Source organism: Eretmochelys imbricata, chromosome 3 (genome assembly GCF_965152235.1).
Source record: "Eretmochelys imbricata isolate rEreImb1 chromosome 3, rEreImb1.hap1, whole genome shotgun sequence".
In the NCBI taxonomy this organism is placed as follows: domain Eukaryota; kingdom Metazoa; phylum Chordata; order Testudines; family Cheloniidae; genus Eretmochelys; species Eretmochelys imbricata.
In genome coordinates, this window is record NC_135574.1 from 8334854 (window position 1) to 8351991 (window position 17138).

Genomic DNA, 17138 nt, shown 5'->3' on the forward strand with positions numbered 1-17138 from the left:
TCAGGGACCCCATCCCACCCCAGACATTCCCCCAACCTTGGGGACCATCTCCCCTGGATGCTCCCCTCTCCACTATTTAAGCACCATGGATGCTCAACCAGTCCTGTGTAATTCCTTGTGCATGTCAATATGGGACAGTCCCACCAACGGTGTATTTCTGCCTGGCCTTCTTAGGTGGAGCTGCAGAGTATTTGGCCTCCCCTTCCAGCAGGCTGGTAGGGAAGCCCCCTACAGCTAATAGCTGGAGAAAGAAACACTTAAGTCTCCTGTGTCCAGAGGTCACCATGATGCAGCCATAACTCTCAAGGGCGTGGATTAACTACAACAACGGCACACCCCCTTCCATCATTGTAGCAAGTGGCTACACTGCAGTGCTAAAGCAGCACAGGTTCAGGGCTGTAAGCTATGCTCCTGTATTGTATTGTAGACATACCCTTAGTGCTGCTCCAAGAAGGCATTCAAATCTCTGTACTTGTCCCACTAAGCACCCAAGCTCTGTGATACCGAGGGCCGCGCTGGCAACTTGCCAGAAGACTGTGGCAATCCAATTTGCCGAAAATGCACATATTAAATAGCAAATGAATGCACTTGTATCATTTTTGATAAAGAGATTAAAAATGGCCTGTTGGTTGAGCTAGCCAATAAGAAAACCCATCAGGGAACCAGCTCCATCCACCCCTTACAATTACAGGGTCTGCTGCTACTGTAGTGCATAGCAGAACTCAGGATGGATAAAATCAATGATTTAAAAAAACCCCAGATTTCAAAAATTCAAATTAAATACATTTTTCTTTTTTAAAAGATGTCTATTTGGAAATTGACAACCAATGTTAAAGCCTCAATTTACCATAATCTATTTGAAATTATTTAAATTAAATAAACATTCAAGCAGTATGTATTTGCTATTCGTTTTAAGGAAAGTCAAAGCACTGAACTGGTGGAAGTTACTGGCAGCTAAGCAGCTGGAACCAGGTTTGATGAAGTGCTAAACCAACTTTTGACAGCCATAGCCTCTTCTGCAGGTGCAGAGAGAATGTTTCCTTAATTTGAGTTTATTCAGCTAGCTCAGTTCAATGACTAGTCCATTCAGAGTTGAGGAACCCATTGAGATTTGAGAAACCATGAAAGCTTGTTTGTTTGTTTTTTCCTTTTCCAATCTATGAATGAAAATTAGGTGTAAGATCTACTAGTTTTAAAACCTTGAATGACATGGTGACCAGAAACAATCACTTCAGTTCACTGACGACAGATAATACTTTCTTTGTTTAACAAATCAGTGAATTTTAATGCAAAAGATATTTTCATAAACTTTTTTTCCTTAGGTACCCAGCACATTTAAGGTGTTTTATTTGACTACTAAAAAGCCAATTTAAAATGCCATTTTTGTGCATTTTTACCTGAATTCCAATTTCCATCTAAATGCACCTTGACACAAATGATGAAGTAAAAAAATTAATCATCCTTTAGGAAATAAATGAATCAGTCACTATTTTCTGTGCCCCTCACTCAGTTGATTGCTTGCTAGGTGCTAATCTAGTTCTAAAATGCAAAATAAGCTATTTCACCACTTCCAAGCCAAAACATAACTTTTCCGTGGTTGTTAATGTGTATGTTTCTTTACAAAACTTACCTAGCATCAGCAAGTACCAATGTATGGCGTTCAAAAGAAATGAAGCATCATGAAATGAAGACTCTTGCATGTTTCAAGTCAGTTTTGGTATTCAAGAGCTTATCCCAAGAAGAGCTGAATACCTCCAACTCCCATTACAGTTCAAGACCTCTCAGGAGCAAGCCCTTAGAACAAGATATTGCTAACATTAAAGCCAATGGAAGTTCTTTCCATTGTTTTAACAGGAGGTGGACTGGGATCATAATGAGGAGGGTTATTTATTTATTTATTGTGACCTGTAGCTTACAGAGTTCTAGATCCTTTCACTGAATTTATTTAATTCTTTTTGCATCTGACTTCCCAAATCCACCTTTCACATGAGGCCTTGGCCCTTCCTCCAATTATTTGACAAAACAATTTACTAAACTTTTTTTTTTTTTAAAGCAGTAATGGGGTAAAGAGATTTTGCTTTGTGCGTCCCTTATTGTTGTGCGGTTACAGCCTTTCTAAACAAGAAGTTGGGTATCTTGTGTTCAGCAAATTACTAATTTCCAAGAGGGTGCTGGAAAATTATTTCCCCCTCCCTGAAAACCCCCCCACCTCTCTCAAAAATCCCCAAACCTGGCCTGCTAGTCACCAGCATAGTAAATGTTATTCTGTACCTAATTGATAAAGAGCCTGATGCTCCAGTCTTTCTTCAGTGAGAGTTGTACCAGAGTAAGGACTGCAGGATCAGTGCCTCTAGTTTGGTTGTAACTATGATGGCCAGTACCACAGTTTAGCTGCAAATATGATTTTATGTGGAGGGGAGAGGGAAGGGGCTGGAGGTGTCAGTTCTAAACACTGTATTTCCTGCACAATCCTATGAAACTCTCCTGCATTGGATTTTAGGTGACTTGGCTTGTGCCACTATGCACTCTTGGGCACTCTGTAAATGAGGTCTTGTTCCACGACTAAGACTCCTAGGTGCAACTGTAATACAAAGAATAAATAATGATGATAAAATAAAATACTCTACCTGCTTGGTGCAACTTGGTGCTCTCTTGGCCCTCTTTTCCAACAAGTGACCACACACCTTCTCTCGAGCCAGCCTCAGTGCCTGGACTCCAAACCCAAATCCTGTACGCGGCACAACCTTAATTTTCTCTTTTTATAAATCTAACTTAAAACACATTTTTCCAAAAACCTTCTAACGCTAACCTCCATTCCACCAATCCTCCCCCATGCCTGACTGTGCTTTCTGCAGCGTGTTAAAAACAAAGCCCTCTGTGGGCGGTTGGGTGTGAGGGTCTAACAAAAGCATAATTTGTGATCTTGTTCACAACCCATAAGGTCTTGTTTGGATGGGAAAGGTTTTTTTTTTTTCCAGATACACCAGTGCTGGTGTAACGCCCCATATGGACATTATTATTCCACAATAAGCGTGTCCACATGGGGAAGTTATATCAATATAACTGTTGGTTTAAATTAACACGTTAGCTTATACCAGTGTAGCTTTCCTATGTAGACACAGTGAATGGATTTGCAACAGTAGAGTTCCTGAGCTGCAGTGGAGCAATAGACGGCACCCTTATTATGCCACCGTCCCACCTTGCCCCATAGCATATTGACAGAAAGGGATACTTTTCTATTATTATTACTCCTGGGGGAATTCTGTGCCAAAAAATTGCAAAATTCTGAAAAATAATGCAATATAATTACACCAGTTTCACTTATTTTGGTAGGTTTCCGAGTAGCAGCCGTGTTAGTCTGTATTTGCAAAAAGAAAAGGAGGACTTGTGGCACCTTAGAGTCTAACGAATTTATTTGAGCATAAGCTTTCGTGAGCTACAGCGTAATTTATTTAAACTACCGTACAGAAAAAAAATCACAATAACTGTTCAGCATTTCCTAAACACATGAAAGTTAAGTTACAAATACTTGGTAACCAACACCCTGCATTCCAGTTATAACCCTGGATTTTCATTTAAATTACATTACTGTTATTTTTGTGTTTGGTGTTCTGTAAAGTAGAATGTTGCTTTAAATTGCTCAGACTTTCACACAAGAAAGTCATACGGTTTTGCTAATCATTGTCCTGCATTTTTTTTAAATGGGTAAGTAAAACAGATCCTGAGCTGTAATCTAACCCCATTGTGCCTCTCTGGCACAGGAAAAAAAGTGAGAACGCACGGAGACCTTCCTCGCTGAGGATTCCGTGACTGTCATTTACAATAAGGCTCCTTTACACCACTCTGGCAAGGTAAAGGAGCCTTAATAGACTAAGAAAGCGAACAATTAACTAACAATGAGAACATTAGCAACCTGCCTGTTTAGTTGTTACATTTCTTGCTCCTGAGGGCATTCTGTGCCAAAAAATTAAAAGTTCTGCACACAATATTTTAAAATTCTGCAAATGTTGTTTGTCAAATAAATGTGGAGGCTCCAGCACGGCAGTGGGGAGCACAGGCCACTGGTTGCAAAGATGGAAGGAGATGACTGTGCAGCTCCCTCCCTCTACCCAGGACATGTCATCCCAAGTCCTCCTCTTTCTCCTCCATATCTGGCTTGGGCATTCTGTGGTTGTGGAGGGGGAATCCTTCAAAGCTGCAATGACAGCAGCTACAGATAAAATACAGAGGTACCATTGTCAGTATAGTCACAACAGAAAGAGGGAGTTAAGGGTCAGAACTCCTTTCCCTTGCATTCCTGAAGTTATAAACAAGACATGCTTACTGACACTTCTGTTTCAGAGTGCTTGTGCACAGCACCGCTCACAGCACTGGCAATCGTGAGAATGGCCCACCTGGAGTGAGGGCATTGCTCAGTTGCCTGAAACTATGAGTACGGGGAAAATGCTGGCACCATTTTCCACTGGCAGTGGTGATTTTTAGTTGATATCTCATTCCTGAGGGAACAAAGGCACTGAGAGCACAGATGCCGCTGGTGTCCTGTAGCCGCCCAGGCCTGTAGGCTGCTAGCCTGTTTACTGCAATCGTGCCTATCCATGTTATCAGTAAGTGGCATGGGAAAGTGTCCTACCACGGAGGAAGAAATAAGACTGCCATCCCTAGAAACCTTCAGGAGAGGACTGCAGACTACCTACATGAAAGTTTCCTCGAGATCTCTCAGGAGGATTCAAGGAACATCCCTGTGTACATAAACAAACTGCGCTGTATGCTTCCCCTCCTCCCCCCACCTAACTTTAGAAGGGAATGAAAATCAGATGACCATGCTACATCTCTTTGTTGTACTGCTACCTTTTCTGGTACCGGCAAATTAATGATGTCAGTAGCTATATCCTGTGAAGTCAGTACATGTAATGGGAAATACAGTTACTTACCCAAGGTTCCTTCCCCTGCAACAGGCCTGTGCTTGACTGCTGGAACTGGCTGGACTGCGGTGGAGTCTCAAACAGGTCTTGGCTTGCAGCATGCTGCATCCCCCTAGTTGCATGTCCCCAATCCTTCTCTTCTTCCTTCTTCAGCTCCTCCTTTTCCTCACTGTTCACACCATGGGTCTACGTCTTGGGCTTCTCAGAGGTATCCACAGTGGGTGGGGGGGTGGAGTCTCTGTCAAGTACGGTGTGCAGCTCTTTGTAAAAGCAGCAGATCTGCATCTCTGCACTGGATTGATTGTTGGACCCCCTGGCCTTCTTGTGCACCTGCCGCAGTTCCTTCACTTTTACTGTGGCACTGCTGTTGATCCCTGTTATGCCCCTTCTGCAACCCCCCATGCCACCTGCTCAGAGATGTCCAGCTTTCTGTGGCTGGTCCCTAGCGGAGCCTCTTCTCCCCACAGGCCCAGGAAATCCAATATCTTCTGTCTACTCCAGGCCAGAACGCGTCTGGAGCATGTAGCCAGCATGGTGAGCTTGGCCGTTGCACACAACTGTGGAGAGCTGCTAGGTACGTTTGCTGAGCTGTACAATCAGGAAAAGGTATTTACAAAATATATGGAGTTTTAAGGGGGTATTATTGGGGGATGCCGCCAGTCTCTGTGACCCTGGCGTAATGGAGTTCACAATTGTGACCAGAGTGGTCAGTGTTGGGCATTGTGGAACTGTTGGAGGACTGTTAGGGTTGACATAGGTAACACAAAAAGAAAAGGAGGACTTGTGGCACCTTAGAGACTAACCAATTTATCTGAGCATAAGCTTTCGTGAGCTACAGCTCACTTCATCGGATGCATCCGATGAAGTGAGCTGTAGCTCACGAAAGCTTATGCTCAAATAAATTGGTTAGTCTCTAAGGTGCCACAAGTCCTCCTTTTCTTTTTGCGAATACAGACTAACACGGCTGTTACTAACACTAACACGGCTGTTACTCTGAAACCTGTCATAGGTAACACAGTGTCTACACTCATGCTGTGTTGACTTCAGTACTTTGATCATAGCTCAATGCTGCTTGGGGAGGTGGAGTTACTGTGTTGCCATAACGGGGCATTTACATTCGTGGGAGACAAATTTAAGTGTAGACACATGCACAACTAGGTTGATGCAAGGCAACTTACATGGACCTAACTTTGTAGTATAGACCAGGCCATAGTCACTGCTCCAAGATGGGCCTTGGCCTGTAGTCACAGAGGCCTTGCCTGTATGCAGAATTGAGATGGTTTAACTTTAGACCACTTGGAAAGCTGATTCCTTACCCAAAGAATTCCTTACTGAATTAAGTTATATGGATACAAGCCTGTTTTAAATTGAATTGTGTCCACGCTGTGTTTTGTACCTCTTCAGCTAAATTGGTTTACAATCACACCTTTAAATGGGTGTAATTTTGATAATAGGCAAGGCGTGAATGTTGTTGCTACAGGGCAAGTGAATATCTCAGTCCCGTTCTAGTGAATAAGTGTCCGTCTCACAAAAAATCACTATAATTGTTTCTTTTGACATCCTTATTTCAACCCTTGTTTCATCCTTGTTTTTGTGCCACTAACTAGCACCAGTCACAGCAAACAGGCTAAGGGCTGAATGGATAATTCCTCTCCTTCCTTAGTGTATTTATATCTTTCAAATACTTGCAGATGGCTATCAGATGCTTCCTGAGTCATTGTTTAGCTAAGCTCTCTGCATTTAGGGAACAATTCTGCTCTCACTTAGCAGTGCAACTCCCACTGACAATAATGGGAGTTGCGTGCCTGTAAAGGAAGGCAGAATTGGGCCCTAAATGAATCTTTAGCTTCCTAATAACCTTTTGTATCTTTTCTCTAAATTTCATCCAACTTGTTGTATGCAGTGTTTTTGTAGCCAAAGCCACAAAACCAATGCTATACCTGAGATACATCAATGATATTTTCATCCTCTGGACAATCAACCTAAACTCCCTCATAGATTTCCATCACAAATTCAACCACCCATCCATTAAACTCTCTCTAGAAAACTCCCACACTAGCATCAACTTCCTGGAAGCCACAGTCAGCTTCAATAATAGGTTAGCCGTGACATTCTGAGTACATTTCCCAGACCTGAAGAAGAACTCTGTGTAAGCTCAAACGCTTGTGTCTCTCATCAACAGATGTTGGTCCAGTAAAAGATATTACTTCACCCACCTTGTCTGTGCAACTTGTTGATGTCTTTCTGGTGCATTCTCACCAGCACCATAGTAATGGGCAGTTGCCTCCCAGTTTTGCGAAACAATGGCCCTGCATGTGCAGCCCTGAATCACATGGGCTTTTCACCCTCTTTTTGAACATCATGTCATGCTGTAAGCTGCTATCCAGTTTTCTGTCCATTAATACCCTTGGGCTTCTGTCAGCACTGCTGCTTTCCAGGTATCTCCCTCCCAGTGAATATCTGTATTTGGGGATTATTTTCCACCCCAGAAGGGTGTTTTGTAAGTCATGGAAATCACATAAGGTTCTGAACACTGAAATTCAAGGTTTCTATATCAAGATATCCTCTGGCTAGTCTTTGATTTTGGGGAGATCTTTTCCACCCCTTCCAAATGATTTGGAAATATTACTAAACCTTTGTTTTATGTAGGATGTTTCTGTATAAACACATGAGCAGGTCCTTGTAAATAAAGCACTCAGATATTGGGATTAGGACACACCTCTTCCAATAAAGTTTCTGTGAGCTGTGCAGCTGGACTCCTGTACAAATGAAAGTGCAGGGGTTAATGTTTTCCTCCAGATGTTCTCTTGCTTCCTGCCTTTTTTGTAAGTCTTGGGTTTCATTGTCCCTTTGCACTTTAAGTGGTAGCTTTTTGTGTGTCTGTTTTAGAGATTGGAAGAGAGATTCGTTTTTTTAACTTTTGGTTTAACAGTTTCAGTAGAAAAATGATTGACATCCTCCTTTTGAGGGTTATCAACAAGAGAGAACAGTAGTGTCTAAACATAGCAATGTCTATTCTAGCAGGAGAGAAGCTTCCGAAATAGTTCTAATGGTCCATTTCCCCCCTCCGTTTTGATGAGGGCAGGGAAAGGGAGGCTAGAGAAGTTAAATGACTAATAGACTTACATGGGGAAAACCACTAACTTTAACAAGGAGATGTATATGCCCCAATCTTAACAAGTGACCATCAGAAATAGCTCTTCTTCACAACATGAGTTCTGACAATGTATCTGGTGAGGTATTTCAAGTAGAGTGGGAAGCATTAACACCATTGTTGAAGGCACTGGTAATAATGGAATACTCTGTATAGTTGTGGTTACCCATGTTCAAGGAAGATGAATTCAAACTGGAACACATGCAGAGAAGGGTTACTAGGATGGTCAAGGCCTATTTTATGAGAGGAGACTGTGGGTATGTCTACACTCCAATTAGACACCTGCGGCAGGCCCAGGCTAAGGGGCTGCTTAATTCAGGCTCCAACTGCAGCTCAAGCTCTGGGACCCTCCCACCTCGCAGGGTCCTAGAGCCTGGACTTCAGCACAAGCCTGAATGTCTGCACCAGAGTTAGACAGCCTCTTGAGCCCAAGTCAGCTGGCATGGGCCAGCCGCAGGTGTCTAATTGCATTGTAGACTTACCCTAGAAGAGCGTGGCTTGTTTAGCCTCACAAAAGAAAGACTAAGAGGGGATGTGATTGCTTTTTATAAATACATTGGGGGGCTGGGGGTTAAACCCCACGGAGGAAGAAGAGCTGTCTAAACTTAAAGACAATGTTGGCTCAAGCACAAATGGATATAAACTGGCCATGAATAAATGTAGGCTGAAAATCAGGTTTCTAATCATCAGAGGAGTGAGGGTCTGGAACAACCTCCCAATAGGACTAGTTGGGGCAAGAAATCTATCAGATGTTAAGGTGGAGCGTAATAAATTTATTAACAGGATTATATGGGTGTGTTGCCTGTGATAAGAGGGGACTGGTCTCCACCCACTAGGTCCTTTTCACTCTTCCTGTATCCCTAATAGCATGTCTGCAGGTTCATTGCTGATGTCTGTCTCCAAGGATTTCTTTCCTATCATTGTAGTATCAATAGCTTGCTGGATAACTTAAGATAAAAAAATATCTGGGTTTGTTTTTATCCTGTATATTGGGCTTTGCAGGATACAAAATTGTGGCTTCCATGTTCTTGTGTGTGAATTCTTGTGTGAGGAACTAGAGCTCGGCTCTTGATTTGTGTGGGTGGAACCAAGATCCTGCGAAATCAGGCTCTCGTTCTTATAAATTGATTTTTAATGGCCTGGCCTGCTGTAGTCTTTCCTTATCTCTGAACTAACTTTTATGAGAAGTAGCAGCCCTCCTGATGTCCAGTACTTACCTCTTGTTGTAATCCTATGAGCTTTCTGAACTATGTTTCATTCTGGTCTTTGTATGTTCTTCTGTGTTTCCCCATACACTGGATTTCCCACTTCTTGTGCATTGAAGGACTGGCTACCTTAGGCCTGAATCCTACAAACGCTTACACATGTGCTTAACTTTGCCACCAATAGTAGTCCCATGATCAGGGCTTTGAAATGTAAGCTCTCCAGAGAAGGGACAGTCGTTTTGTTCAGTGCCTAGAACAATACAGCCCTGATCCCTGAATGGGGCCCCTCAGCACAACACCCACTAAACCCCCCCGTCAAATTTCTCCTAGAGATAAATTTCTTCCTTAAAGTCTTTTTGATTATGGCCCCAGCCTCTGGCCTTCCCCAAAGAAACTTAAAAAGTAACAAAAAAATAAAGGTACTGGTGTACCTTTGATTTTGTCATGAGTCACGTGATATTTGTGGTCTCAAAACTCCAACTGTTGGAGTCTCAGGTTATTACAGAGAATCTCAACTTTTATTTGAAAAAAATTTCTAGCCCTCATCGTTGCACAGAATAGCTTGAAAATATGAACCCTAAATGTTCCAACACAAGGAATGGGGATAGCCCAGCCAATCTCTTGATTTTTTTTTTGCATGGTTGGGGTTTCAGTATGAAGTATCTGCAGCAGATTCAGGTTGTACTTGCCAATTCTTGTTCATCCTGTGTATTCCACTTCTGAACTGTATTTTCTCTCCAACGAAGGGCCAGTTTCTGCCCTCAGATACGTGAGCAGTTCTCTTTGCAATTGGCGGGAGTTGTGCATGCAAGTGTAAGGGAATAATTTGGCCCTTGGAACATAAGTTCCTTCAGGTAGGAACTTCATTATCATAAAGCGCTGAGCGTTCCAACAATGCTGAGGTTTGATGTTATGTTCTGTCACAAAGAAAAAAAATAGACACATTCCCCAAAGCTGCTAGATATTAGGATTGGTCTCCACTACAAGGAGATTGAAGCTGGTGTAATCGATGCAGCAGGGATCAATTTAATGGGTCTAGTGAAAACCCGCTCAATTGATGGCAGAGCACTCTCTGGCTGACCCCGGTACTCATAAGAACATAAGAATGGCTATACTGGGTCAGACCAAAGGTCCATCCCGCCCAGTATCCTATCTACAGACATGCCCCAGAGGGAGTGAACTTAACAGGTAATGATCTAGTGATCTCTCTCCTGCCATCCAGCTCCACCCTCTGACAAACAAAGGCTAGGGACACCATTTCTTACCCATCCTGGCTAATAGCCATTAATAGACTTAACCTCCATGAATTTATCCAGTTCTCTTTTAAATCCTGTTATAGTCCTAGCCTTCACAAACTTCTCAGGCAAGGAGTTCCACAGGTTGACTGTGCGCTGAGTGAAGAACAACTTCCTTTTATTTGTTTTAAACCTGCTACCCATTAATTTCATTTGGTGGCCCCTAGTTCTTATATTACTGGAACAAGTAAATAACTTTCCCTTATTCACTTTCTCCACACCACTCATGATTTTATATACCTCTATTATATCCCCCCCTTAGTCTCCTCTTTTCCAAGCTGAAAAGTCTAGCCTCTTTAATCTCTCCTCATATGGGACCCGTTCCAAACCCCTCATCATTTTAGTTGCCCTTTTCTGAACCTTTTCGAATGCCAGTATATCTCTTTTGGTATGAGGGGACCACATCTGTATGCAGTATTCAAGATGTGGGTGTACCATGGATTTATATAAGAGCAATAAGATTTTCTCCGTCTTATTCTCTATCCCTTTTTTAATGATTCCTAACATCCCGTTTGCTTTTTTGACTGCCTCTGCACACTGTGTGGACGTATTCAGAGAACTATCCACGATGACTACAAGGTCTTTCTCCTGATTAGTTGTAGCTAAATTAGCCCCCATCATATTGTATGTATAGTTAGGGTTATTTTTTCCAATATGCATTACTTTACATTTATCCACATTAAATTTCATTTACAATTTTGTTGTCCAATCACTTAGTTTTGTGAGATCTTTTTGAAGTTCTTCACAGTCTGCTTTGGTCTTAACTATCTTGAGCAGTTTAGTATCGTCTGCAAACTTTGCCACCTCACTGTTTACCCCTTTCTCCAGATCATTTATGAATAAGTTGAATAGGATTGGTCCTAGGACTGACCCTTGCGGAACACCACTAGTTACCCCTCTCCATTCTGAAAATTTACCGTTTATTCCTACCCTTTGTTCCCTGTCTTTTAACCAGTTCTCAATCCATGAAAGGATCTTCCCTCTTACCCCATGACAATTTAATTTACGTAAGAGCCTTTGGTGAGGGACCTTATCAAAGGCTTTCTGGAAATCTAAGTACACTATGTCCACTGGATTCCCCTTGTCCACATGTTTGTTGACCCCCTCAAAGAACTCTAATAGATTAGTAAGACGTGATCTCCCGTTACAGAAACCATGTTGACTTTTGTGTAACAATTTATGCTTTTCTATGTGTCTGACAGTTTTATTCTTTACTTTACTTCAGCTCTCCGAGAAGAGTAAGGGAAGTTGATTGGAGAGCATCTCCCATCGACTCAGTGCTGTGAAGACCCTGGGGTAAGTCAACCTCAGCTATGTCAACTCCAGCTACATTAGTCATGTAACTGGAGTAGTGTAACTTAGGTTGACTTACCCCGATAGCGAAGACAAGCCCTTAGAAATGATTCATCAGCCTAGTTTAAGGATATGTTCCAATCACTTGAAACTGAACCCATTAGTTTCGGCACATTAGTATGTTTTCTGTTTATTCACCTCTTGTAAAGTTTTTTCACCAGTGGAAATTGTGAGCTCCGTAAGGCCGTGCTCTTTGTGTTAGTGTCAGGACACAAGCTGAGACTATTTTTGTGATTCTCTATAATAATTACATTACCTGAGGATACTCTCGTGCTTTTTCACTCAGTGTAATGATGGCCTTATATTGCATGATTGCTTATCTATTACTTTGTTTAAATGTATCTTTATCTGTATTTACGAACTCACATGCAGGAGTTTCCATCCTAAGCAAAGCAAGCGGACTTCATAAATGCAATGGACTTCATACACATTATGTTGATGGCAAAACCAGTTAAACTCACTGCTATGAAAACTGTGTAAGTATTTACACAAGGGTTAGGGAGGTATGGTCAGGTCACAGGTCCAGGAATTAGAAAGTCCTGGAATCTAATCCATCTCTGACGACGACACTCTATATAACCTTGTACAAGTCACTTTCTTTATACAATGACACTGGTGTATATAAGGGGTTCTCAACCAGGGGTCCGGGGCTTCGTGGTTGTGGGGGGAGGCTGCGAGCAGGTTTCAGGGGGTCCGCCAAGCAGGATCAGTGTTAGACTTGCTGGGGACCAGGGCAGAAAGCTGAAACCCCACTGCATGGGGTTGAAGGGTGAGGCCCTGAGTCCCGCCACCTGGGGCTGAAGCAGAAGCCTGAGCAGCTTTGCTTCATGGTGCCCCCTGTGGCATGCGGCCTTGGGCAATTGCCCTGCTTGCTACCCACTAGTTATTGTGGCACAGGTGGGCCGTGGAGTTTTTATGGAATGTTTGGGGGGCCTCCGAAAGAAAAAGGTTGAGATCCCCTGGTGTAAATGGTGGTCAGGCCTAGACGGCTTTCTCCCTACTCAGAGTAGTTTGTAAAGTAGCTGAATCTCTCCGCATCAGGCACCCTCATCTACAAAATATTTTGCCTGCCTCTTAGTGGTGTTTGCAAAGTGCTTTGGAGGTAGAAAGTGGTTAACATATATATGTGTGTGTGTATATATATGTTTAAATATGTCCTTGTGTTGACTTTGATCCCATATCAAATTCTTATCTAAAAGTTTTTCAGTTGATGGGGGATGAGAGAACCCCTTCTCCTCCCTCCACCAATAACCAAAGAGAAGGGGAGAGGCAAGAAGACAGTGGGATGTGTAGTGGGGGGACAGAGAGGAGGAGACGAGACTGTTACAAGCAGAAAGAAACTGCACTGAATTGGTCTAGCTGAATAGCATATTTCTTTGGGAATGGATATGGTCCTTGCAGTGTCTAGGAACACTGGGGAGATAGTACTTTGTACTTTGATCGCAATCAGAGGTCCCAATCGTTGCTGAGTCCTCATTGTGCTCAGGGCTATACCTTCCTAGGGGAAGACAGTTTAAGTCAATAAGGAGTTATCTTAAGCTAAATCAAAGTAAGGAGTTCTTAAAGTGATTTCAGAGTGTTCACAGAAGGCTGCACAGATTTGAACTGATAGGTTAACTGGAATTTAATCCTTGCAACTGTTGTGTAGACAAGTTTATAGTAGTCTCTACTCTTTAGAGTCCCAAGCACACTTGTGCTGTTGTATAATTAACATGCTCTGCTAAACTCCACTGGCCCTGTGCATGCCAACAGGACAGCCATCTTCAAAACCAGTTAGGTGTCCCATGTTGTCAAACGTGGCTCACTCTGAGTGAGTACAAACTGTAGGACTTTACAAAATAATCAGCTCTATGTTTAACACCACATATGAATGAAATGGTTACATATCACTGGCCCTTTATTTGTTTTAAAACCGCTTTCTCAAATGCGTGCCTGCCTATTTGGCCAAAGTTCAGGTTTTTCATCGACTATTTCTGCTTGTCTGGATGATTGCTAGGTAGGTTTTTGGAAACTTAAGGTTCATAAAGACTTTCAGTAATTCATGCTGACTGTTACTCTTAATATCCTGACATAGCACTAGATGCAATGTAAAATTCTGTTTACTGTCTTGTCTTACCCTTCATTCTAATTAAAACATTAGTTAATTTGAAACACAATTTATATTGACATCTGCTCCTTCTTGGAGCTCTTTTTACCAGACCACTTATGTCTTCTATATGCCTCCTCCCAATGTAGGGACAACCAGTTTTGCAATGTCCAGGGCAGAATTGGTAGCTTGCCCAAAACAGCTTACATCTATTTGCTGAATGCCCACTCTTTGCGCAGTTCTCTACAAAACAGAGGCAAGTACAGTCCCTGCCACAAGAGTTTTAATCCAGACTTTTAGAAGTTTAGCTGACACCCCTTCCTCCCCCTCCCCCCCCAAAAAAAAAGGCTAAATAACTTTCTTGGGATACTTTTTTTTAAAAAATTAGGTTCTCTTTCCAAAATTCCCATGAACGCTTTGTACTTTTTTTGATCAGTGAAGTTTTGTTTTAAAAAAAACATCAGTTTTTGATTATTTATTTTAAACCAAAATCTGAACTGGAAAAATGAAATTTTAATCATTTTCCATAAACATTTGAAAATTTTTACCAAAATGAATTTTTTCGTGAAACATGTTTGTTCTGGTCAAAAAGGCTTTGTTGTCAAAAATAATGGACATTCTACCTGAGTAAGGAATACAAGATTGGTCCTTATGGAAGGCCTTTACATGTACATATGGCCAGTTAGGGAATGTCTTCAGTGTGGAGTGAACTTGGCTCTTTCTTGGGTGTTGGCTATAATGTGGCTCCCTTCCACACACAAACCTCTGACCCAAGTGTTGAGTGTCTCACACCCCGGATAGCTGGCCCATCCTGGGATATAAGCTAAAATCCCAGTGCTGGTTACACTCAAGCAGATAGTCCACTGTAGTGGGCCCAAGCCACTACACTCCCCTGGTGGGCGGAGCCCGGTCAGCCCTGCCTGTGCCCACGCTGGGTTCTGCAGCTCAGTTGGGCTGGAGCCATGGAAGGAGGCAAATGTCTCCAGTCTGCTGCAGAACTCCGGAGCTGAAACTGTGCTGTGCAGTGCCCTGCTCCCGGAGAAGACCAACCGTGGAGAGAAGTTGCCAGCTGCCCCCAGCTGTGTACCCCAAAGAGATGGTGGACCCTTGGACTACGGAGTTCTGCACCCAGACTGCATAGGAAGTAGCTCAAGGAAACTATTACTCTGGTTTTGCTGCCAGGGAGCAAGTCAGCGTGTTTCAACGGAATCTTTGCTGACCCAGTGGTGGAACCGTCCATCGCTATTAGGGCCCTGGGCTGGGACCTGGTGGAATAGAGTAGGCATGGATCCCTTAGCCCTTCCCGCCATCCCCACCCCAACCTCCCCCTTGGCCTGAAGGCCTGTGGTTTTGGCTTGCTCTGGCCAGAAGGCTGCAGGGCCCTAGATTGTGATTGCTGGCTGCCTTAGCAAGGACGCTTAGAACATATAAGAACGGCCATAGTGGGTCAGACAAAGGTCCATCTAGCTCAGTATCCTGTCTTCCAACAATAGCCAATGCCAGGTGCCCCAGGGGGAATGAACAGAACAGGTAATCATCAAGTGATCCATCCCGTTGCCCATTCCCAGCTTCTGGCAAACAGTCTAGGGAACCATCCCTGCCCATCCTGGCTTAGACAATAACCTGCTCCCTGCTCTGCCCACTCAGAGGTCCAGAGCTGCAGACTGCTAATTGACTGTCTTTTGTTGCCTGATGCAGCAAGTTAGTGACCTCCGTCCAAGCCTGAGCCCAATGGACCACTACAACCATCCATTTTGCAATGGATGGACAGAAAGACAGACAAGTTTTTCCACAATTCACTGGGAAAGAATCAGAGTGGCTCAGCTTGCTGCAGCACCCAGAACCATGGGATATGACCCTAGAAGGTCTAGTGTTTGACACACCTGAATACAGTACTGGTGTGGATGCAGTTAAGTGGACACACATGAGTGTGGCTTTGTAGTGATCTCCCAAGTTAACTCTGCAGCAGGGTGGATTGATTTAAATCAGGGATATAAATCACAGGTTTAAATCATGATTTAAATCAGCAAGTAGGAAACCTTGATGAAAACCATCAATTTTTAATTGTTTTGCATTTCTAGCATTTTGTTATTTTCCTAAAGAATGAAAATCAACTTTTGGCTGTTAGCAAAACGTAGTACTAAGTTGTAACTAGGAGTATGCACTTTTGGTATAATTGCTTAAATAAGTGTGTAGCTTAACATTTATTCAGATTCCTAACTTTTACTTTTTTAATATGTTTAAAAAGTGTCATTCACCATTTTCTTTTACTAGATTATTTTGGTTTTTTACTTGGGATTTGTGTCAGAGTAGATTTTGATGGAAACTGGAATTAAATTAAAATGCACAAAACCAGCATTTTAAAATTTGTTTTTTTATTTAGTAAAACAGCCTTAAATGTGCTGGATATATAGCAATAAGTATTTTGAAACATGTTTTGCATTTAAAACTAAGTCATTTATTAAACAAAGGAAGTATTTCCTGTAGTTTGTGAACTGAACGTTTCTGGTCACCATGTTCCTCAAGATTTTCGAACTAGTAGGTCTTTTCCTCACACTTGTTTTTATTGATCGGTTGGCAGAGGAAAACAAATTTTCCTGCTTTAACTCCCAATTTATTTCTCAGCTTTGAATCAACCAGTCATTGAACTGAACTTCAATAGGTGAATAAACTGAAATGAAGAAAATATTCTCTGCACCTGAAAAAGAGGCTACAGCTTTCAAAAGTTGGTTAGCACTTCAACAGACTCCAGCTGCTGGTGCTTAGCCAAGTGTCTGACTTACTTTAAAACTTCAGCAGCAAACTTACTGCTTGAATATTTTTTATTTAAATGATTAACAGATTATAATAAATTTAGGCCTTAATATAGATTGTCATAATTTCATATTTAATTTTAAATAGGTTTATTTTTAAAAAAGAAAAAAGTATTTAACTCCAATTTAAATCAGATTTTGATTTTTTTTTTAAATTAATTTCTATCCGCTCTGCTGTGAAAATCCAGTTAGAGGCAACAAGCTACGTGTGCGTATGTTGCTGTACTTAAGAAACCATGGTGTAGGCACACACCAATTGGGCATACTTAGGGCTTATCTACAGTACCGCACGGGGTCGAGCTAAGATACG

The 17138-nt window shown here is 42.2% G+C and overlaps 1 protein-coding gene across 8 annotated transcripts in view; it reads left to right on the top strand.

Moving 5' to 3' along the window:
* The window catches only part of HMBOX1 (homeobox containing 1), a 140876-nt gene that overhangs the window by 10710 nt on the left and 113028 nt on the right, over window positions 1-17138 (top strand). The window contains exons 2-3 of one of the 8 annotated variants that reach the window (XM_077812354.1): window positions 4956-5006; window positions 5390-5528. The exons of the other annotated variants lie outside the window; for them this stretch is intronic. The gene's annotated coding sequence lies outside the window, so the exon portion shown is untranslated. The remainder of the gene's footprint in view (window positions 1-4955; window positions 5007-5389; window positions 5529-17138) is intronic. 8 annotated transcript variants of the gene reach the window in all.